This window comes from Prionailurus bengalensis, chromosome X (assembly GCF_016509475.1).
Source record: "Prionailurus bengalensis isolate Pbe53 chromosome X, Fcat_Pben_1.1_paternal_pri, whole genome shotgun sequence".
Taxonomy (NCBI): Eukaryota; Metazoa; Chordata; class Mammalia; order Carnivora; family Felidae; genus Prionailurus; species Prionailurus bengalensis.
Window position 1 is genome coordinate 125,837,656 of NC_057361.1, and position 23,591 is coordinate 125,861,246.

The 23,591-nt window shown below is 37.0% G+C and overlaps 1 protein-coding gene across 1 annotated transcript in view; it reads right to left on the minus strand.

Moving 5' to 3' along the window:
* Window positions 1–17,050, minus strand: part of GABRA3 (gamma-aminobutyric acid type A receptor subunit alpha3) — a 380,473-nt gene extending 363,423 nt beyond the window's left edge. Inside the window, exon 1 of the mRNA XM_043571691.1 lies at window positions 16,896–17,050. The gene's annotated coding sequence lies outside the window, so the exon portion shown is untranslated. The remainder of the gene's footprint in view (window positions 1–16,895) is intronic.
* Window positions 17,051–23,591: the final 6,541 nt, after the last annotated feature.

Genomic DNA, 23,591 nt, shown 5'->3' on the forward strand with positions numbered 1-23,591 from the left:
AGCTTTAACAGCTAGCTAACTCAGCATTGGGCTAGCATGGAGGGCAAGTGATAGCTGGATTATGGCCCTTGAAGAGACAATAGCCTACAGAGATGAGCCAAAATAAAAATGGCAGTTTACACAATGCCTGGGGCAAACAGGAGGCAAATCTGTTCACACTTGTTTTGGAGTGTGTTACGGGACTTCTCCAAAAACAAGGGAGCTGGCAGGCACCATTTTCCTCCCTCACCGTCCCCCACCCCACATAAGCACAGAGACACGTGCAGGAGATGGGGTTATACAGACATTTGCTACCTAATCTGCTAGCAGTACACCACACGCATGAGTTCTGAGGACTCACCCACTCCAAGCCTGCTGGACTTAGCCCTAGACTTAGTGCAAATTTTGTTAAAGCAATGCAGGCACCCTGCCCATCCGTTGGGTGCACAGCTGCCATTAGGCACTACACACATCCACTGTGCTGTGCCCAGCCATGCACCCCCAGCCAATGAGGGTACTGCACTGAGCCACAAGCCCCCAGCTACTGTCATGCACCCCCAGGGACATGGAGCACATGCCCAGCCCTCCTTTGCACATAGCACTCAGTTGCATGCACTTATGTGCCACATGCCCTCAGACACTATAGCATGCTGTGTCCAGCCTCACACGCCCAGCTATCCCAGCATGCAGCCCCCAGCTGCCACAGTGTTTCAGAAGATCCAGCATAGGACTAGTGGCCCAGAACAGATTTTACTAACACTGCCATCCTGTTCCCAAGTTCCCCAGTGGGCATACCCCCTCAGACCTGGCCTGAGTATAACTAACACCACAGAGAATAAGCACAGCCCACAACAGGCAGAAAGTCAGTGAAGACAGCTACACTGAAAGGTAAAGTAATTCAGAGACAATAGTAGGGTATAAGCAACACACATAGGAGACTCTCCTGAAGTATCAGTTTCAAGGGAACAGGAGACACTGCACTGCAGGGTGCTCCAGGATCTCTTCTTCATAAAATCACTACTTTCAAAACCAGAAAATACAGGTGACTTTATTAACACAGAGAAACAGGCACAGAGAGGAAGACAAAAATGAGGAGAAAGAGAAATTTATCCCAAATTAAAGAATAGGACAAGGCCATAGCCATAGATCTAAGGGAAGACAACAGAAGTAACATGCTGATAGAGAATTTAAAGCAATCATCATAGCAATAATCACTGGACTTGAGAAAAGAGTAGAAGACATGATGGAGACACTTAACACAGAGGTAAAGAATAACATAGCAGAGATAAGGGGCACAAAAAAAGAAATAAGAAATACACTTGCTATGGGACCTCCTCAAAATAAAAAGCTTCTGCACAGTGAAGGAAACAATCAGCAAAACTAAAAGGCAAGCGAAAGAATGGGAGAATATATTTGCAAATGACATATCAGATAAAGGGTTAGTATCAAAAATATATAAAGAACTTATCAAACTAAACACCCAAAAAACAAATAATCCAGTGAAGAAATGGGCAAAAGACATGAATAGACACTTCTCCAAGGAAGACATCCAGATGGCCAACTGACACATGAAAAAATGCTCAACATCACTCATCATCAGGGAAATACAAATCAAAACCACAATGAGATACCAACTTATACCTGTCAGAATGGCTAACATTAACAACTCAGGTAACAACAGATGTTGGCGAGGATGCGGAGAAAAAGGATCTCTTTTGCATTGTTGGTGGCAATGTGAGCTGGTGCAGCCACTCTGGAAAATATTATGGAGGTTCCTCAAAAAACTAAAAATAGAACTACCCTACGACCTGGCAATTGCACTACTAGGCATTTATCCGTGGGATACAGGTGTGCTGTTTCAAAGGGACACATGCACCCCCATGTTTATAGCAGCATTATCAACAATAGCCAAAGTATGGAAAAAGCCCAAATGTCCATCGATGGATGAATGGATAAAGAAGATGTGACACACACACACACACACACACACACACACACACAATGGAGTATTACTCAGCAATCAAAAAGAATGAAATCTTGCCATTTGCAACTATGTGGATGGAACTAGAGGGTATTATGCTAAGTGAAATTAGTCAGTCAGAGAAAGACAAAAATCATATGACTTCACTCATATGAGGACTCTAAGAGACAAAACAGATTGATGGAAGGGAAACAAAAATAATATAAAAACAGGGAGGGGGACAAAACAGAAGAGACTCATAAATACGGAGAACAAACTGAGGGTTGCTGGAGGGGTTGTGGGAGGGGGGATGGGCTGAATGGGTAAGGAACATTAAGGAATCTACTCCTGAAATCATTGTTTCACTATATGCTAACTAATTTGGATATAAATTTTTAAAAAATTAAAAAATTAAATAAAAAAAAGAAATACATTTGCTAGAATTAACAACAGAATGGAAGAAGCAGAGGAATTAATTAGTGACCTAGAAGACAGAGTAATAGAAAGTAATTAAGCTGAACAAAACAGAGAGAAAAGAATTATGCAAAACAAGAAGAGACTTAGGGAACTCACTGTCTCCACCAAACATAATAACATTTGTATTATAGGAGTCCCAGAAAAGAGGAAAGGGGGCATAATATTTATTTGAAAAAATAATAGTTAAAAACTTCCATAATCTGGGGAAAGAAACAGCCTATTCTAGGAGGCACAGAAAACCCCCAACAGAATCAACAAAAGAAGATCCACACCAAGACATATTGTAATTAAATTTGCAAAATGCTGTGATAAAGAAAAAATTTTAAAGCAGCAGGACAAAAGAAGTCACTAACTTACAAGGGGAAATCTATAAGGATAGCAGGATATTTTTCAACATAAACTTTGCAAGCCAGATGTACTCAAAGGCATGATATACTCAAAGTGCTGAATGGGAAAAACCTGCAGTCAAGAATACTCTATCCAGCCAGGCTATCATTCAGACAAGAAGTAGAGATAAAAAGTTTCCCAAACAAAAACTAAAGGAGTTCATGACCACTAAACTAGCTCTGCAAGAAATATTAAAAGGGACTCTGAGTGGAAAGGAGAGGCCAAAAGTGACAATATGGTGATAGGAAACATAAGAGAAGAAAAACTAATTTTTCAGTAAAAAATCAGTCAAGGAATTCACCAAAAAAGGGATATGAAATATAATAACATATACCTAAAACAGGAAAAGGAAGGAAATAGTGAGTTTAAAGTTAAACGACCATCAATTTAATATAGACTACTATATGCAGAGGAGGTTATATATAAACCTAATGGTAACCATATATCAAAAGCCACTAATAAGTATGCAAAGAATAAAGAGAAAGAAATCCAAATATATCACTAAAGAAAATGAGAACACATGAAAGAAAGATTAAGAAAGGACCAAAAAAATCTTCAGAAATGACCATAAAACAAATAATAAAATGACAAGAAATACATATCAATAATTATTTTGAATGTAAGTGACTATATGCTCCCATAAAAAGACATAGGGAGTCAGAATGAATTTTTAAAAAGACCATCTATATGCTGCCTACAAGAGACTCGTTTTAGACCTAAAGACACCTTCAGATTGAAAGTGAGGGGATTAGACAAGCATTTATCACAGAAATGGATGTCAAAAGAAAGCCAGGATAGCAATATTTATATCAGACAATAAGGACTTCAAAATAAAGACTGTAAAAACAGACAAGAAGGACACTGTATAATAAAGGGTACAATCCAACAAGAAGAAGTTATAACAATTATAAATATTTATGCACTCAACATGAAAACACCCAAATACATAAAACAGTTAATAATAAACATAAAGGCACTAATTGATAATAATACAATAATAGTAGTGGACTTAAACACCTCACTTACATCAATGGACAGATCATGTAAACACATCAACAAGGAAACAATGGCTTTGATTTACACACTTTTGAACAGATATATTTAACAGAAATATTCAAAACATTGTATCCTAAAACAGCAGAATACACATCCTTTTCAAGGGCACATGGAACATGCTCCATAATAGATCACATATTAGCCCACAAAACAAACCTTAACAAATTTAAGAAGATCGAAGTCATACCATGAATCTTTTCTGACCATGATGCTATGAAACTGGAAATCAACCACAAGAAAAAATCTGGAAAGACCACAAATACATGGAAGTTAAATAACATGCTACTAAACAATGAATGGGTTGACCAGGAAATCAAAGAAATAAAAGTACATGAAAACACAATGGTCCGAAACTTCTGGGATGCAGCAAAAGGGTCCTAAGAGGGAAATTTATTGCAATACAGGCCTATGTCAAGAAGAAAAATTTCAAACAACCTAACCTGACATCTAAAGGAGAAATAAAAATTACAAACAGAACCCAAAACCAGCAGAAGGAAGAATAAAGATTAGATCAGAAATAAATGATTAGAAACAAACAAAAAAACAGAACAAATCAATGAAACCAGGAGCTGATTCTTTGAAAACATCAACAGAATTGATAAACTTCTAGCCAGACTTATCAAGAAAAAAAAGAGAAAGGACTCAAATAAACAAAATCACAAATGATAGAGGAGAAACCACTACCACCACCACTGAAATAAACAATCTTAACAGAATATTATGAAAAACTACATGCCAACAAATTGGACAACCTAGAAGAAAGGGATAAATTGCTAGAAACATATAAACTACCAAAACTTATACTGGAGGAAAGAGAAAATTATAACAGACTGATAACAAGCAAAGAAATTAAGTCAATAATCAGAAAAATCCCAACAAACAAAAGCACAGGACCAGACGGCTTCACTGGCAGATTCTATCAGAGATTTAAAGAAGATTTAACACCTATTATTCATAAACTATTCCAAAATATAGAAAAGGAAGGAAAACTTCAAAATTCATTCTATGAGGCCAGCATTACTCTAACACCAAAATGAGATAAAGACAACACTAAAAAAGAGAACTACAGGCCAATATCCTTGATGAGCATGGATGCAAAAATCCTCAACAAAATACTAGCAAACTGAATTCAACAATATGTTTTACAAAAAATCATCCACCATGATTGAGCTGAATTTATTCCTGGGTTGCAAAGGTGGTTTGGTATTCATAAAACAACCAATGTGATACATCTGATTAATAAGAAAAAGGATAAGAAACATATGATCATTACAATAGATGCAAAAAGAGCATTTGACAAAGTACAATATCCATTCATGATAAAAACCTCAACAAAATAGGCTTAGAGGGAACATACCTCAATATAATAAAGGCCATCTATGAAAAACCCACTAACATCATCCTTAATGAGGAAAAACTGAAAGCTCTTCCCTGAGGATCAGGAACAAGACAAGGATGTTCACTATCACCACTTTATTCAACATGGTACTGGAATTCCTAGCCACAGCAATCAGACAACAAAGAAATAAAAGGAATCCAAATTCATAAAGAAGTAAAACCTTCACTATTTGCAGATTACATGATACTCTATACAGAAAACCCTAAAGATTAAACCAAGAAATTTCTAGAACTTATAAACAAATTCAGTAAAGTTGTAGGATACAAAACCTAGAGAAATCTGTTGAATTTCTATACACCAAAAATGAAGCAGCAGAAAGAAATTAATAAAACAATCCCATTTATAATTGCACCTAAAATAGTAAGATACCTAGTGATAAACCTAACCAAAGAGGTGAAAGACATATACTCTGAAAACTATAAAACACTGATGAAAGAAACTGAAGATGACACAAAAGAATGGAAAGACATTCTATGCTTATGAGTTGTAATAACAAATACTGTTAAAATGTTCATACTATCCACAGCATTCTACAGATTTAATGCAATTCTTATCAAAATACCAACAGTATTTTTCACAGAACTAGAACAAATCACCCTAAAATCTGTATGGAAGCACAAAAGACCCCAAATAGCCAAAGCAACCTTCATAAAGAAAAGCAAAGCTGGAGGCATCACAAGTGCAGACTTCAAGTTATATTACAAAGATGTAGTAATCAAAACAGTATGGTACTGACACAAAAATAAACACAAACATCAATGGAACAGAATAGGAAATCCAGAAATGAACTTACAACTATAAGGTCAATTAATTTTTGACAAAGCTGGAAAGAATATCTAATGTAAAACAGACAGTCTCTTCAACAAATGGTGTTGTGAAAACTAGATAGCAACATGCAAAGCAATGAAACTGTACCACTATATTACACCATACACAAAAATAAATTCAAAATAGATTAAAGACCTAAATGTGAGACCCAAAATCATAAAAATTCTAGAAGAGAGGACAGGCAATAACCTCTCTGACTTCAGCCTTAGCAACTTTTTTCTAGATATGTCTCCTGAGGCAGAGGAAACAAAAGCAAAATTAAACTATTGGGACTTCATCAAAATAAAAGGTTTATGCATAGCAAAAGAAACAATCAACAAAACTAAAAGGCAATCTACAGAATGGGAGAAGACATTTGCAAATGACATATCTGATAAAGGGTTAGTATACAAAAAATATAAAGAACTTATAAAATGCAACCTCTCCTGCAAATAATCCAATTTTAAAAACCTAAAAAATCCAAATAAGACATGAATAGACATTTCTCCAAATGAGACATACAGATGGCCAACAAGACACATTAAAAGATAATCATCATCACTTACCATCAGGGAAATGCAATTCAAAACTACAATGTAGTATCACCTCATACCTGTCAGAATGGCTAAAATCAACAACACAAAAAACAACAGGTGTTGGCTAGAACATGGAGAAAGGGGGACACTGTTGCACTATTGGTGGGAATGTAAACTGTGCAGCAAATGTGGAACACAGTATGGAGTTTCCTCAAAAAGTTAAAAATAGAACTACCCTATGATCCAGCAATTGCATCACAGCATATTTACCCAAAGAATAAAAAAACACTAATTCAAAGGGATACCTACACCTATACTTATGTTTATAGCAGCACTATTTACAGTAGCTGAGATATAGAAGTAACCCAGGTGTCCATCAATTGATGAACAGATAAAGATGTGGTGTATATATAATGGAATATTATTCAGCCATAAAAAAGAATGAAATCTTCCCATTTTCAATGATATGGATAGAGCTAGAGAGTATAACACTAAGTGAAATAAGTCATTCAGAGAAAGACAAATACCATATGATTTCATTCATATGTGGATTTTATAAAACATAACAAGCAAGAGGGGAAAGAAAGAGAGAGAGAGAAATCAAGAAACAGACTTTTAATTATAGAGAAGAAACTGATGGTTATCAAAAGGGAGGTGGGACAGGGTATGGATGAAATAGGCAATGGGGATTAAAGAATACACTTAGTATGATGAGCACTGAGTAATGTACAGAATTGTTGAATCACTAGGTTGTACACCTGAAACCAATATAACACTGTATGTTAACTATACTAGAATTAAATTAGAACATTAATTAAAAAAATAAAAAGAAGCAAGTGTGAATGGCTGTAGGTTTTGTGTTTTGGAAGGATATGAAGAGAAATTAAGCTGAGCTAAACACAGGAAAGTAAAGTTTATCTGTAATGTTTTATTTATTTAAATATATCTGAAGCAGATATGACAAAATGCTAACACTCATTCATTCTAAGCAGTATATATGCAGTTATTTGGTCGTTGTTTTAGATTCTTCTTTGAGTTTCTAAATTTTTTAGATCCTTCAAAATTAAAAAATAAGACAGAAACAACAAAATAAACTTGCAAATGATAAATTTATAATAATAAATTTGAAAAAAATGGAGAAATAGAAATTAATACTGTAAATAGCAATTTCTCTGTATACAAGCCATAATAAATTAGCAGAAATAATGATAGAAAAATCCCCTTGAAAAAATTAAAAGCATAACATAAATGTTACCCTTGTACAGTCTATACAGATAAACATATAAAGGGTCAGATTCCACACAGCTAGTAAGTATAAGAGGTACTGAAGTAATAAAAATTATTTTAAAGCTACAATAATATTTAAACTTTGTAACTAGGACAGAGTCAGTCTACAAAATATGGAAAATACATAAATCCCAAAGAGAATCAATCTATCTATATCTATATCTATATCTATATATCTATATATAGATATATGACAATTTATACATATTAAATGTGACATCACAGAATAGTGGAAAATAATTATTCAATATTTGTTATTGTGAAAAAAGGGAAAGGGAAAACAGTTTAGAAGATTACCTCACACCACACACCAGAAACTCCAGAAATATTAAACAACTAAACATAAGCAATAAAAATGGAAAAAAATCCACTTAAGCACTTATCTAATTTGGGTGGAGAAAAACTTCTTACATGTGAGTTCATCAGAAAAAAATACAAATAGAAAGATATATATAATTACATAAACATTAATTTGTGCATAAAAGTTCATTTAAAACAGAAACTTCCATATATGCCACAGAAGAAAGGCTTAGTGTCTATTAAATGTATATGTTATCTATACAAATGAATAAGAAACATAGAAGTTCTCAATAGAAAAATGTATACAGGTCATGAATATATGTTCATAGAAAGGAGGCAAAAGTGACTGAGAAACACGAGAAAGTATTCATGCTCAGCATAATAAAAGAAACAAATTAAAACAGCAAAGATATCATTTGCCTCTACCATACTGGCAGATTTTTTAAAAATGACAATAGCCAGTACTGATAAAGGTATATGAGGAGAAATTGTCCATCTTATACAGTGAGATAACTTCACACATACCTCAAGAGCCTTTAAAAATTTAATCCTTAGGTCCAATAATGACTCTTATAAAAACTCATCTTAAGAAAACCATTCACTCAACAAATATCTAGTAAGGATCTACAATGTGTCATACATTGCCATAGGTACTAGTAGATGCAATAGTGAATACAAAACAAAGAAAAATCTCCGTGCTCAAGGTGCTTACATTTTAATACGAGGATCTGGACAACAAATTAATAAAATACCTTGGCTATTAGGTTATGATGAAGACCAAGGAGAAAAAAATAAAGCAAGGAAAGAGAAAAGTGAGTGTTAGAGGAGAAGGGCTTACATTTTTATGGATAGTTGTTATAGGAGACCGTACCAAGGTAACATTTGCATTAAGACCTAAAAGAGTGAGGTTCAAAGCAGCAAAGATTTATGTATAAAGGGCTATTCATGATAACTTATGATTGGCAATAATTTAAATGGTCAATATGGGATTTGTTAAATAATCATAGTAGGTACAAATTATGCAACTGAAAATTATGAAGCCATTAAAAATTGTTTGAAGGCTGGTGAATTACATGGTAAAATGGTCACAGTATAAAACCAATGGAGAAGCCAAATATAAAATAGTACATATATGGTATGATCCCAATTATGCAAACATGGGAACACATCTGGAAGGAAGCAGAGCAAATTGTCTTTGGACTAGGTATTTACAGGTGATATGTGTTTTCTCTCCATTTTTAAAATTTTCTATTATGAGGCTGTTTCATTTTTATGAATAGAAAGAAATTAGAAGTAGATATGACAGTCTTAAAGTTGATTAAGAAATGTACAAAATTTTTAAATGGTGGTGCCAATCAACCATGCCTAGAGTACTGGGTCCAGGTTTGGACATTATGTATTAAGGGTGATACTATCTTTAAACTTTTAAATGGATAATTACAGGGAAAGGAAATAGAAATTAGTCAGCATTACTATTGTTCCAAGGAGCAACCAATGGGTTGGTTTCAGAAGACAGATTTCACGTCAATATGAAGAAGTACTTGCTAACAATCACAGTTATCAGGTGGTATTAACCAACCTTTCTGGCAACTATTCACACTGAAAATAGATGACCATATGTATTGGTTGATAAGATTGCTGTTATATGATTGGTTAGGACCCTGCTATTTCTGAGCTCCTCTTATACTATTTAAAAGAGTTATTTTATGCTATGATCATTTACATAATTCCACCCCCACCTATCTCCCCTTCCCTTCCCTTCAAAAAAATCTATGTAATACTTGATTCCTTTTAGGAAATTATTTTTAAACAGAAAAGAGTACCCTTCAAAATATACATCCTGGAGATTTTTATTCTTCCTTCTGTGTAGAGTGAAGAGACATTTTGTACAAATATCAATACCTTTAAAATCATATTTTAAGTATAAAAAATATTTTTCTATTACCGACCAATATTTCCCTTGACCATATATCTTCCCCCTAGGAAGAGACTGTCCAGACCACTCCATTTCAGAAGATGAGATAATCACCTTGCCTCTACTCCATAGTATCCTGCACCATTTTCTTTTCAGTGCCCTTATTCATTTTAAAACCAAAAGTGGTGAAAATATCACCCAGTACTCAGAGTTACTACAGATTTTAGAACACAGTCAGTTCTTTTCTTAGCTTTTATGGCAGTGGTGATTTCAGCAATCTTAGTAATAGAATAAGGAAAGGGCATTCCTGTGATCTCTTCCAAGCCCTATGAATACTTTCACCAAAATTAGCAACCTTCAGAATTCCATATAAAATCTTTAGTGTTGCTTAAATAAATGACTGGCCTGAAATATCAAGGACTGGACCATGAGAGTGTAGTAAAGAACAGAGCATAAACTATAGAACTTTACTGCTAGTAGGGTCTTTATAAATCATCTGGATGTAGTCCAACCGTACTCATTTTACAGCGATGGAAAAAGAAGTTCAAATAAGTAATTTGTCACAGGAAACTGTAAGCATCCAAACCCAGAGTAGAATCTAGACCAGGTTATCTGAAATCTCATTATTATATGAAATATTTTTAATATCTAATTCTTCATATTTTTTTTCTTATCAAGCATCTTTTTCTACCCTGTTGAATTGGGAGTATAAAGAAGATCTGGAAAGAGTGCTGACTCATTGAGAATTTCAGTTAAGCAATATAACATATAACCTGGTTTCAAGTAATCCTGTGCTTTTGTGGACTTGAGGCTGGAGGGAATCTTACCTTTCCTTACAGCACTATTATCTGCCTAACAACAGCAAAATGAATATGAGCATCCAGTCTTAACAGTTAGTAAGCACCGTGAGCATCATAGTGGGGAGGACTATTAGAATCTGGGTGTTATTTATCAGTACAAAATTCTACTGAAAAGTCTAATAATCTTGGCGACACATTCCTTCTTTATTATTATTATTATTATTTTTAATGTTTTATTTATTTATGAGAAGAAAGAGCATGAGAGGGATAGCAGCAGAGAGAGAGGGAGACACAGAATCCAAAGCAGGCTCCAGGCTCTGACGCAGTGCAGAACTCTGATGCAGTGCTTGAACTCACGAACTGCGAGATCATGACCTGAGCTGAAGTCGGATGCTTAACCAACTAAGTCACCCAGGTGCCCCCTGACCACACATTCCTTCTTAAAGCAGTATATTTTCCTCTATACACCTATCACAATGTACAACTATATAATTTAATAGTTTGTAGAATAAGGGCTATCTCACTACCTAAACCACGTGCCCCAAAGTGGCAACAACCATGTTTATTTTGCTCATCATTATATTCTCCATGTTCAGTGAATGGTATGTATTCAATAAATATTTATCCAACCAATGGATGAGGCCTCTCCTCTCTTGGCTCTTTCAAAATACTGTATTCTCCTAATGTTCCTTCCACATATCTGCCCTCTCCTCTGTAGCCTTTGTTTTTTTATTTTTGTTTTCCCATATCGTACAGCATAAGCATTACCCTGAGAAGAGATCTCTGGATCTCTTCTTTCTACTTCAAGTATTTCCTCTATATCAATGACTCTCAAAACAGTTGACTTCTTTTGAGAGCTCCAATTCCACATTTCTTTCAACTGTATCTAGTACATTTTGCTAGACTGTGTGACCTCAGTCAAATCAAGTCACTCCCATCTCAAGATCAATTAGCTCATCCATAAAATGAGGGAGTTGCCTCTCTACTGCATATAGGAGCATGTTCTAATTCTCCAAGCTAGCATTTAATATCATTTACAGTCAAGCTTTCTACAGATGTTGCCAAATACTTCTCACATACTTTTACCATATGTTTTACTCCAACACAACTGAGATCCTCACTGTTCCTAATACATATCCTCTGCTTTTCTGGCATCTTCCTAGAACACCTTTCCCATCCCCCAAACTCTGCATCTCCAAAGTTTGCCTAATCTTTGAAGTGCAATTCAAACACCACTTCTGGGAAGGTGTCTTTGATCTCCTTGATCTCCTTTGCCTCTCTTTAATGTGTGTGGATTTCATCCTCCTAGTATTATAGTTGTTTATTTATTCTCTCTCTTACTTGACCCTGTCATCTTGGAGGGCAAGGGCTATTCCTAAATCAGCCTGTATCCCACATTGCCTTTGGTTCATAGCACTTAGTAACCTTATACTGAATGGATTCAGTTTAGGTCATATCAGTCATCCTGCTTAAAAAGCCTTTAATCAGTCCCTGCATTTCTGGAAAATCCTTACAATGTCCCACTTCGACCACACCAGCTTTTGTTCAATTTGTCAAATTCACTATGCATCTCAGGGCTCTCATGCATGTTCTTTTCTTCATCTACAAAACTGCTCCAACCCCATAATCCCAACCCAACCCTATGTTTCTACACACCCTTAATATTACTTCATCAAGGAAGCTTTTCTTAAACCCCAAGCTAGATCAGTTTTTTCTGTTATATACCTTCATAACCCCACCTTCATACTTTTCCTTCATAGCATTTATTACTAACTGAAATAACAGTTGTGTGAGTATCTGATTTATGGCTACTTCACCATCAAACTGTAAGCTCCAAGTAAGCAAGGGCCTTGTTTGTTTTCTCACCCTTGTATCATCTGCATTGTGCTTAATCACATCACTGAACAAATAACCATTTAACCCACTGAATTAATGAACAAGTGGTTTAAATGTAAAGACTTGGGACTTAGAGTGTACAAAATCTTTGCCTGGCTTGATATAATTCCTTTAAAGTAAAATTGGGGGGCGCCTGGGTGGCGCAGTCGGTTGGGCGTCCGACTTCAGCCAGGTCACGATCTCGCGGTCCGGGAGTTCGAGCCCCGCATCGGGCTCTGGGCTGATGGCTCGGAGCCTGGAGCCTGCTTCCGATTCTGTGTCTCCCTCTCTCTCTCTGCCCCTCGCCCGTTCATGCTCTGTCTCTCTCTGTCCCAAAAATAAAATAAAAACGTTGAAAAAAAATTTTAAAAATAAATAAATAAATAAATAAATAAATAAATAAATAAAGTAAAATTGGGATGCCAGGTAAACTGGCCTTATAGCCACCATTAGAAATTTATACAATAGGATAAACAATGTTTCCCCAGTTCTGGAAGGAAACCAAAATTTCCTTTCTTTAATGAATGTATAGCTCCAAAAGGCATAACTAACACCAAGTGCCTGCTCATCCACTTAACATTTATTAAAAACCTACTCTATACCACACACTAGGCTAGTGGCTGATAGTACAATAAACTGGAGTGACACAGCCCTCTACTTGCTTGGAATATATAGTCTCAGAGTGGCATTTATGGAAGCTTTTTAAAAAAATCCTTTTTGACAGTCACAGCATCTAAGTAATGCTACTTTGTAAGGATATTAAGTTCTCCATCAAAGGAGACATTTAACCTGAGGGTGAAAGTGGTAGCAGAGTCACACAGCAGAAGCGTGCTGGGCCCATAACCTCAGGGTGAAAAATAATTTGCCAAAAATGATTTAGAAATTATAACTGGGCCCAATCTGGGCCTCTTAAATTAGCAGTAGCCTAGACCAGTGCTGTTCAAAGTGTGATCTGCCGATCAATGCCTGTCTGCAAACTTTTATTGCCAAGCAGCAATGACCTAGGTGCAGAAATTGAGAATAAGTACTTATAAAATATTATAGAAATTTAAAGATAATTCTTATGTTTGTTGAATCTACTAATAAAAATGTGAGCTTATATTTTGTTTCTCTTTTCTTTCATATTCTAATAACCCATAATGTATTTTACTAAAGTAGCAGTCTGTCATGGATTGGAAAATTTTTAAAAACTGGTCTTTCAACAAGGTAGTTTGAAAACCACTGGAACAGCAGATTCAGGCTTACATGGCAGTTTGTCAATATGGAAAATCTCAGGTTGTACCCCAGACCCTCTGAGCTAGAATTAGCATTTTAACAAAATCCGCAGGAGATTCATTTGCACATAAAAGTTTGAGAAACACTGCCCTGGATGATTTCTGAAGCCCTTAGAACCCTGACATTTTATAATTTACTTCAGTTAGAGAAGTATAGAGCTGAAAGACCTTTGGTGATACAATCCACCTCATCATTTTTAGATGGAAAAACTGAGGTCCATGGAGAGGGACTCATGTGTCCAAGGTAATTGGCAAATTAGCAGAGCTAGGAATAGAACTCAAGTTTCCTAACACCCAGATCAGTTTTAGAACACTAGATGCTCACTCCTATTCCACCCAATCTCACTCTGTGGGACTCCATCAGTGATGTCATTGTTTCTGAAATACTTTCTGATACAAGAATTTATTCTTCTACCTTCTATATATTGTGTGGACCTTGAATCTCCACTATTTCAAGTGTCTCCTTTTTGATAATTGCTCTTAACCCCTGTTCTCAAATCTTCCCATATGCCTATTGTTTGGCTGCTATTTGGACATTCTGGGGCTTCAGAAGGACTAGTACTAAACTGATTTTTGGTCTTTAGGGAAAAAAGAGAGATTCTTTATTCCCATGAGTCCACTTGATACCAAATAGCAAGCTTTTCCAAGGAAGAGAGCATACACTATCAAGGCTGCTTTAGAAAGCTCAGTGTTCTCACTGTGTGGCTGACAAGAGAATGGGATATTGGGCCATATTAATAAAAGTCTAGCTTCCAAAATGAGGCAAATGATGATCCTTTAGTTGCAGTCTTATCAGATCTGAGGCCTGAGGGAAGAGGTATGATTGCTGTCTTCAACTAAGAAGAAGCAAATTTGTTGCAGCTAGTCCCAAAGAACCTATGAATACAAGTTACAGGGAGACAGACCCTGGCTTATAATGGGAGCTACATTCTGGCAATCAGAATTATTCAAAGATAAAAAAGAAGCCATCTAATGAGCTTTCTGTCACTGCAGGGAGATCAAATAGAAATAAGTCAATGAATTGAATGCTTAGGAAAAATTCAAGAACTTGGTGGAGAAGCAAAGCTTAATGATCTTCCAGTTCCAAGGTTTTAATAATCTAAAAATTTCAGGACAAGGTGACTCTAAGCTCTCAGAAAATAAGGGCAAGATCTAGTCCTGAAAAAAGCAGTCTTTTGCTGAATGTGAGATGGATGAGGCTACAACAGTGGAAAAGTGAAGTCTTTCCAGGTATCCTTTTCAAAGGAAAGCAGGCTGGCCAAGGAAAACCTCTTAGGCAGCTCCTCCAGGAAACCCAGGTGAGAGTTCCACAATGACCAGCCACTATGCCCCACTCTAAGTTCCTGTTACTCTACACAAAGGTTAGGCTACTACTTTCCTTTTTTTTTTTTTCTGCCAAGCAGTACCCTTCCTACCACACGTCCACTTGCCTAACCGACAAAGGTGCAAAATTTTCCCCAAGGAGGCAGTAGGGCTTAATGGTCAAGACCAAGCATTTTGGAACCAGGTTGCCTGTGTTTTAATCCCCAGCTGGGACATTTAATTACTCCGTAACCTTGGACACGTTATTCAATCTGTGCTTCAGTTTCCTCATCAGTAAACCAAGGATAATAGTAGTATCTGCTTCATAGTGTTGATATAAGAATACACATTAGACCCTAAGCCTAAGATCCAAAACATACCAAGCACTCAGCAATGTTAGCAATTAGTATGTTGATGTAATAATTGCTACCAAGGGCATGGCAGTGTTGCTAACTGAAAAAGCTCCCATCAAGCAACTAGACCCCTTCTCCTAGCAGTTCAGAGGGGATATATTACAAGACCTTCAGCCAGTCCTTGCATAGCTCCAGACATCCAGAACCTGCTGATCCTCAATAAACCATACATTTCACACCAGGAATTCTGGCTTCTCACCCTGCTCTAAATCCAAAAGCCACCCCTCCCCCAGTTCTCCTGCCTATGCCATCCTCAGCCACAATTAGAGAAGCAGCAAACTGGGAAGGCAATTCCAGACAAACCATCAGGTGTTTCTTCCCTCTCAAGGACACTGCTGGACTTAATACCATGATACCTGCCAGTGGGATGGGGTAGGGTATCTAAATCCCTGGTCTGGCATGTCTGCTTTACTACCTAGGATGGAGAGACGGCAAGCAATGGGGCTCCCCACTGGGAAGCAAGAAAAGCCTCCCAAGTTTGTTAAGGAACTCAGGCCCAACCCCACAATGAACCCCTTAAAGGAAGGGGGGAGGTCTCAACCTGCTTTCAAAGGAAGCAGTTATTTACAACTTTCTACTCACTTGCATCTGCGAAAGGTAATAGGGAGATGGAGAAAAGGGCTGCATGGTATTCTCCCTCTTTCTCAATTCCAGCAATGAGAAACAGCTGCAGAGAAAGAGTTAAAGGAGGAAGGAAGCTCCAGCCATTACCCCATCCCCGTGCCTTGGGCTGTCTGGGGGGTCATGACAGTGCTGTCTGCTCTGGCTAAGGGACACTGGGTGGCTTTCTGCAGCAGCTGCCAGGCCCCCCAAGCAATTTGCAAGGTCAAGGCTGACCTGTTTCCAAAAAGGAACAAAACAATTCACTGACAATGAAGCAAATCGCGCATACACCACATCGCAACCCCCCTCCCCAAATCAGGTTTTACCCCAGTGCCTCCCTGCCCAGATGCCAACTCTGGGCTTCCACCAGCCCCACTGGGAAACCCAGGATAGCATCACAGCTGCAGATCATGTCTCAGCCTCCCCGGCCAACCCAAGGAGACTCTCAGTACGGGGGAGAGATGCTATCGCTAAAGGAGACCTGAGCTTGGGGGAGGGGGAAGGAGGGACATCTGTGTTCCTTACCAAGCGCCACAATCACTTCCCCGAAGCGGAGAGAAGAGAAGAATGAATGAATTGAAACAAGTTGGAGGTTGAGTCCTCACGGAGCTCGGCTTCCTCTTCTCTTTCTCTGGGTCTTTCTCCTGGTCCCTCTCTCGTCTCTCTGGTTTGCTCGCTAGCTTGCGCGCGCTCACGCTCTCCCTCTCCCTCCCTCTCCTCCCCCTCTCCCTCTCTCTCTTTCTCCCGCCTCTCCCTATCTCTTCTCTATTCCCTCCTCCCCTCCCCCTTTGCTGGCTTTAGATTCACCATTGCCTAGTGCTGAGCACGCGGCTGTGCCGGGGCTCTGAATACAGTGCTGCAAGGCTTTGGATCTGCGGTTGTTTCAAGAAAGACTAAAGTAGTATTTTATTATTTAATGTTTCCAGCAGAAAAAATAGAGGGAAGCTCAGAAGAAAGGGTAGGAGCAGAGGAACCAAGGGGAAGAGAAAGAGAACAAAATGGTAAGAGCACTGAATAGGAGGATAAAGGAAGTATGGATTACCATGCTGATGTGTAATGCTTGCTAGCTGCTCCAAGACGGAAAATAAATGGTCTGTCTCCCTTATATCCCTATGGGTGTGCCTTCTTAGCTTAGGCTCCAAATAAAGGTTTCACAATCCTGTCTGTTCACATTCCATCTCTGAGGACAATAACAGCTAAACAAAATTACATCAAAGAGGTTGTCATGCCCCCTCCACTCAAAAGAAAGGGTTCAGCCACATTGATCCCCTAATGACCTAACTGCCACCTCCACCCCCAACCAAGTAGAAGTGTGAACCCAGCTCAGAATTGTCAGTTGGAGCTTCCCTCCAGGCAAAACAGACAAGCAGCAGAACCACAATGTTTTCCTTTCAAAAACCTCAGAAGGGAATATAGGTATAGGGAAGTGTGTAAGCCCACATCTGAGTTTGCCCATGGGAGAATAGGACAGAGAAGAGAAGAAGATTAGTAAACTCAAAATATAAAAGAATTGTGTTCCCTTTGGGGGAAAAAACTGGGCAAAGTACAATAACAATGGAACAGAGGGTAGAAGGAGACCTAGGCTAAGAATAAAATAAAGGAACTTAGGTTTGAGTCCTGCCTCTCAAAATTGCTCCACTGTATCTTTGACAAGTCACTTGTTTAATCTGGCTCTCATCTTCAATGGTAAAATGAATGGTGATAGATGTAGATAATCTTGAAAGATGCTTTGACACCTAACAATCTAGGCTTTAGAAAGGAAAAATCCCAAGTGATGAAGACATCTGTTAATAGTGAAAAATACACTGCCAAATTTCAAATGTTCTCCCAAGATGGGTCCCCAAATGGGACCCCAAATCACACTAACATGACATTCCATTTTGAATGTTTTAAGGGCAATATGAAAATGAGCATATGTGTAAAAAGTTGCTCCTATCCTACATATAATAATTAGCATAAAAGTACTGACCTCAATGTACATACAATGACTGAGGTGTGGTAGGCATTTAAAAATTTTCCCACAGTGGGCTATTTTTATCCCCCTACCCAAAATTCCCAATACTCTACTCTTGTCCAGTGAGGAACATGTGCTCCACTTCAACTGTATACTTCTTCTAAAACATATACCCATATACTGAGTATACAGAGAGACAGGGATCCATAGGCTCAGAGTCACTGAGTTAAAAGGACCCAGAAAGATAACCAACTCATTATGCAGAAACAGAAACTGGCCTGCAGGAAAAAATATAGCTCATATAATCTCATAGTGAATCAGTGACAAAATCAAGCACCTAGTCTGCTGGTCCCAGATACAGTATTTTTGTCCACCAAAGCAACATGTAAGCTGTACATAAAGCAAGTGTATTTGTTTGCATAAGTGTCTGTTGGATTTGATGGATTAACAAAATGGCAAAAAAAAAATGCTATGAACTGGCATAAGGCTGCGATGTTATTTCCTAGGTCTGCCATAACAAATAACAATAAATTTGGTGGCTTAAAACAACAACAAAAAATTTTGTCTCACAGTTCTGGAGGCATGAAGTCTGACATAAAAGAGGTGGCAGGGCCACATTTCCCCCAAAGGCTCTAGAGGAGACTTTTTCCTTGCTAACTCCAGCTTCTGGTAGCTCCTGAAATTCCTTGGCTTGTAGAAGAATCACTCTAATCTCTGCCTCATTCTTCTAATTGTCTTCTCCTCTGTGTCTCTGTATGACCAGATTTCCCCATATTTTTTGTTATAAATAAACAAGTCATTGGATTAAGGTCCACCCTAAATCCAGAATGATTTCATCTTGAGATCTTTAATTACTTCTGCAAAGATCACATGTCCAAATAAGATCAAATCCTTAGACTCTGGGTGGACAAAAATTTGGGGGACATGCTATTCAACCCACTACAGTGGCCAACTTTTTTTGTGTGAAATAAATATACTAAACAAATAAACCATCTATGATATCATTTTTAAAGAAAAGATATTTTGATAAAAATAAGCTAGATGAAGATAATCTCATAATAAAAGCTATTATTTAAATCACATAATTTTAGCTCTGTGTAAAATTAATAGCATTTTAATAAATATTCCCCATCCACTGCAAACCACCAAAAAATTTTACTAGGACCACTTCTAGTAGTGATGGAGCAGTTTTTATCAAGCAGATAATAACAATAAACTCTGGACAAAAATAAACAAAACAACAATCTGAATGCATTGGAAAGTGATCATAAGTAGACATAAATTGCGAAAGAGTTGATGATGGAAGGTTGACAATCATAAAAAAGGTACAATACCATGTGAATTTGCATTTTCTAAGAAATTTTTGCTCCATGAGGCAGGCTCCAGGCCAAAACAGTAACTAAAACTTACAGAAACTACAAGTGTTGCAGCTGTTAAATGTTTAACAACTGGTTCTTCAGGAAAAAATAAAAGCCTGATTTATAACATTTCCCAATTTCCTTAGTGTAAATATTCCCACCATGGCCAATTCCATCAACATGAAGTTGGGAAGAGATGTGCACAGTTGGCTCTCACAAATCAGTGCCATTCAGCTACCATTCAACTGCTCATAGTCCTAGTGGCTTGAAGAACCAGAACACAAAATTCAAGATAACCACTGAAGTTGGAGTGTGATGAGAGAAATTCATGAATTGAGAGAACAACACCGTGGGAGACCCCAATTCTGTGTATAAATTTCCCAACCAAATCTCTGGTGGAACCATAAATTATGCATGTGGGGACAGATTCCAAAGAGCCTAAAAAAGCTGAAAGAATTAAACTGTTTTCAGTGTTGTCCACCACAGGGAGAGTTTAGAGTTTCAGTTCAGTTAACTACCTACTGGAAAAAAAAAAAAACTTTACAGAGAAATAAAGGAATATAGAGATCCTACAATATATCAGGCACAAAGTTCAGGGTACACTCCAAAATTACTAGGGAAAAAACACACACAAGGAAACAGGAAAATGTCATTTATACTCAAGAGAAAATACAATAGTCCTAAGAAGGACCAGATGTTGGAATTAGCAGAAAAGAATTTTAAGTCATCATAACTACACTAATGGACATAAAAGAAAATACATTTTAACAAAAGAACAAATAGAAAATCATATCAGAGATATAGAAACAATTAAAAAGAATCAGATGTAAATTATATAACTGAAAATTAAAATATCTGAAATAAAATTAACTGGGTGGGCTTAAAGCAGAGTGGAAATGAGAGAATAAAGAGTAAGTTAACCTGAAGACAAATTAATAAATATTATTCAATCTTAAGTACAGAGAAAGAAAAGATTGAAAAAGATTAACAGAGCCTCAGTGATCTGTTGGATAATATCAAAGTTCTTACATACATGTAATTGGAGTCCCAGAAGGCAAAGAACAAAAGAAGAGGGGGAAAAATTTGAAAAATAATGCCTAAGATATTTCTAAATATAATGAAATGTAAATTTACAGATTCAAGGAACTCAGTAAGCCCCTCACTGAGCAGGATACCACACCCAGATAAATCAGTCACACTACTCAAAATCAAATATAAAGAGAAAATCTTGAGACAATCCAGAAAAAAATAACATACTGAGGAACAACAATACAATTGACTGTTAACCTCTCATCAGAAAAAAAAAGATATCTTTAAAGTGATAAAATGGAAGAAAATATCTATCAATACAGAATTTTACATCCATCAAAAATATCCTTTATGAATAGAGGCAAAATAATGATATTTTCAGATAAATGAGCATTAGGACAATTTGTCACCAGCATATTTATAGTATCAGAAATATTAAAGGAAATTCTTAAGTCTGAAGGGGAATAATACCAGATGAAAATCTGCATATTCAGAAAGGAATGAAGAACATTAAAAATGGCAATGTGTGGATAAATAAAATAATTTATCTTAATTTACTTGCTCTATACATGAGCACTTAAAGAAAATGTTATAACATTGGAATGTACAGTAAATAATGCAGATAGACATAATACAGTTGACAACTGTAACATGAAAGAGGGGCAGGGATAAGAAGAACTATACATGACAAAGTCCTTACATTTTACATGAGAAAGTACAATATTGACTCTAAACAAACTTTGAAAAATTAAGGGTGTAATTCCAATTTCTAGTTCCCAAAGTCACTGTTTCATCCTAACAAGTAAACCCTGAACAGACTAAAACAACAAGAACAAGAACAAGAACGTCTTGAATCCATATAAGAGGTGAGGACACAAGGCAAACTGCTATCTCCAAGACTGGAGAGACCTAGAAGTTAATTTAGGGAGTAACAGCTCACCACAGCAGAGACTCACTCACTGAAACTACCAAAGAACTCAATGTCAGGGTAGGAAAACCTGAATTATAATTGATGAATTGCTTGGAGGCTCAGGATAGATAAGTATAAGAGTTAAAAACTCCAGGGGGACCCATTAATAGGGAGGCCCCCACAATACTGTCACATTTACCTCTGAGAGCTTGATCAGATTCTCAATAAATAGCAGAGAAAAAAATCCCTTGGACTTCTGGCAGGGAGAGGGGAAAAGGAACCATCTTGAAATATGCCAGAGCACTCTGTTCTTCTTAACAGGCCTGCCCTCAGGAGAATTTAGTTAACCAGAGCCTAATCTGCTAGGGTATTATCAGATCATAACTGAGCCCGGGGAAAGGAAATAACCAACTCCAATAGGCTCTAATCTTTTGCATGGGAGAAGAAAAATAGCCAAGTCTAGCTCACTCTAGTCATGCTCTCTTAGGAAGAGAGAAAATAATTTATAAGCACTTGTGAAGTTCACAGCCCAGGTGCACAGGCTTACTAAACACTGAGACCTAATCACAGGAGGATAGAACACTTCCCCCACACCTCACCATCACATTACTAAAGGCCTATATACAGTAGTTTCTTCTAACTGGTATATCATGTCCAACTGCCAAGAAAAAATTACAAGGCATGCCAAAAGGCAAAAGCAAAACAAAACAAACAAACAAAAACAAAAAAGCCACATTTTGAAGAAACACAAGCATCAGAAACAGGCATGACAAGGGGCACCTGGGTGGCTCAGTTGGTTAAGCGTCTGACTTCGGCTCAGGTCATGATCTAGTGATTTGTGAGTTCGAGACCCGTGTCAGGCTCTGTGCTGATAGCTGGGAGCCTGGAGCCTGCTTCACATTCTGTGTCTCCCTCTCTCTCTCTGCCCCTCACCCACTCACATTCTCTCTCTCTCTCTCTCTCTCTCTCTCTCTCTCTCTCTCAAAAATAAATAAGCATTAAAAAATATTTAAAAAACAAGAAACAGGCATGACAAGGATGTTGGAATTATTAGGCCAGGAATTTAAAACAACTATGATCAATAAACTAAGGGCTCTCATAGATAAAGTAAACATGTAAGAACAAATGGACAATGTAAATGGAGATGAAAATCCTAAGAAAGAACCAAAAAGAAAGGCTAGAAATCAAAATCACTGTAACAGAAATGAAGAATAACTTTTATGGGCTTATTATTAGGCTAGACACAGCTGAGGAAAGAATCTCTGCACTGGGGGATATATCAGTAAAAACTCCAAAACTGAAAAGCAAAGAGAACAAAGACTGGAAAAAAAAAATAGAACACACTATCCAAAGATTTGGGACAACTACAAAAATTGTGACATATGCATAATGGGAATACCAGAGAGAGAAGTAAAAAGAGAAAGGAACAAAAGAAATATTTGAAACAATAATTACGAAGAATTTCTCCCAAAATAGTGTTAGACACCAAATTACCAATCTGGGAGCTCACAGAACACCATGCAAGAAAAATGCACCCCACAAAAATAAAAAAAATAAATTACACCTAGGCATATCATTTTCAAACTACAGAAAATCAAAGTTAAAGAAAAAAAATCATGTTCTTGATGATCAACAGGCGGAAAGCAGATATTTTGAAGCTTTTTGTGAATTTTAAAAGTGCACAATAAAGCAACCAGGTTTAAATTATAAAAATCATGTTTTAATTACTATAGCTCTATAATATAGTTTGAAATCAGAAAGTGTGATGCCTCTGGCTTTGTTCTTCTTTCTCAAGACTGCTTTGGCTATTTGGGGTCTTTTGTGGTTCCATACCAATTTTATGATGGTTTTCCTATTTTATGAAAAATGCCATTGGAATTTTGATAGGGATTGCATTGTGTGTATAGGTGGCTTTGGGCAGTATAGACATTTTAACAATATTAATTCTTTCAATCCATGAACACAGAATA